We start from the raw sequence: 1,424 nt of genomic DNA, 5'->3' as shown, positions 1-1,424 counted from the left end.
CTCCGCAACGGGAGAGGCCACAACAGTGAGAGGCCCGCGTACCGCAAAAAAAAAAAAAAAAGAAGAAAACCTCATAGCCATTTATGGATTTCCTTCTTGGTGTGAAAAAATTTTTCCATCCTATCTTGTGGTTGATTACTACGATGGCAATGTATGTCACTGGGATGCTATATTAAAATAAATATATAACACACCTTTTGGAAGTAAAAATGAAAACTTCTGCTAAAGCATTCTAATTCTCTATTAGGAAGACCACAACAGGAACAGGAGGTTACATTTCTTCCTGATGCCCAGCAGAGGGAGGGTGATGCCTGTCCCTATGCCTCCTGTTCTCAAGGGGCTGCCCCAAGGAGTCACCTTGCTGACGGCCAAGAGGAGCTGAGGCGACACTTCATTACCAAAACCCCTTGAAGCAAGTGGAAATGAATTCTCCTGTAATTATGAAATGTGTTATGTTTATTTCCTAATGAGTTTCTAATTCTCTGTAAATTGAACATAGTACAAGTGAGCCGTAAATATACACATTACTAATTATTTATAAAAAAAGAAGTTAATTCCTCAAGACAAAGAGGGAAACTTCATAATTTTAGGAATGAATCATCAGTGACTGGAGTGAACGGAAAGAGACTGATGCTTTAAAATTATAAAGGGTGCCGGGAATGTTTACAAAGTAACCACAACTTACTGCAAGTCTGAATATTTGCACATTTCTACTACAGCCAACATGAATTTCTGACCAGTTTAACAGGTAATATTTTGGTTCTAATTAAGCAAAAGCCATGCTAGTCAATTCTTAAGCATTTACATATCAAGAAGAAAAGAGCTGAATAAATTTGAAAATATTAATTAAAAACTACAATAATGCTTCATAAACTAACTTAAAAGGTTGCCTTTCTATCAACTAAAAATTAAAAAAAATTTTGTTTTATTGTGGTAAAGTCACATAATATAAAATATACTATTTTAACCATTATCAACTAAAATTTAACTTCAGCTTTTCTCATTTTAATTTACCAACACTCATTTTAAAATTTTAGGAGAAACTGGCGCGGAGCTGCCGAAGAGACAAGAGACTTTTTTTTTGCCTCTTTGTCCCCTGGTGCGAGAGGAGAGGGGATTAAGCGCACCGCGTAAAGGAGCTCCAGAAACGGGCGCGGAGCTGCCGAAGAGACAGGAGGCTTTTTCTTGCCTCTTTGCTTCCTGGGGCGCGAGGAGAGGGGATTAAGGGCACCGCGTAAAGGAGCTCCAGAAACGGGCGCGAGCCGCGGCTGTCGGCGCGGACAGCAGAGACGGGCGTGGGACGCTAGGGTTGCTGCTGCCGCCACCAAGAGGCCTGTGTGCGAGCACAGGTCACTCTCCACACCGCCCCTCCAGGGAGCTCGTGCAGCCCGCCACTGCCAGGGTCCCGGGATCCAGGGACAGCT

General features: G+C 42.2%; 1 protein-coding gene and 1 long non-coding RNA gene across 5 annotated transcripts in view; one reads left to right on the top strand and one right to left on the bottom strand.

Moving 5' to 3' along the window:
- Positions 1 to 1,027, top strand: part of LOC114486368 (uncharacterized) — a 26,302-nt gene extending 25,275 nt beyond the window's left edge. The window contains exon 4 of the long non-coding RNA XR_003680018.2: positions 248 to 1,027. This is a non-coding gene — a long non-coding RNA (uncharacterized lncRNA). The remainder of the gene's footprint in view (positions 1 to 247) is intronic.
- UBE2E2 (ubiquitin conjugating enzyme E2 E2) overlaps positions 1 to 1,424 on the bottom strand; it is a 384,777-nt gene that overhangs the window by 29,392 nt on the left and 353,961 nt on the right. The gene's annotated exons all lie outside the window — the stretch shown is intronic.

This window comes from Physeter macrocephalus, chromosome 1, assembly GCF_002837175.3.
Source record: "Physeter macrocephalus isolate SW-GA chromosome 1, ASM283717v5, whole genome shotgun sequence".
Taxonomy (NCBI): domain Eukaryota; kingdom Metazoa; phylum Chordata; class Mammalia; order Artiodactyla; family Physeteridae; genus Physeter; species Physeter macrocephalus.
The sequence above is the reverse complement of the archived record's forward strand: the minus strand, read 5'-3'. Positions and strand labels throughout refer to the sequence as shown.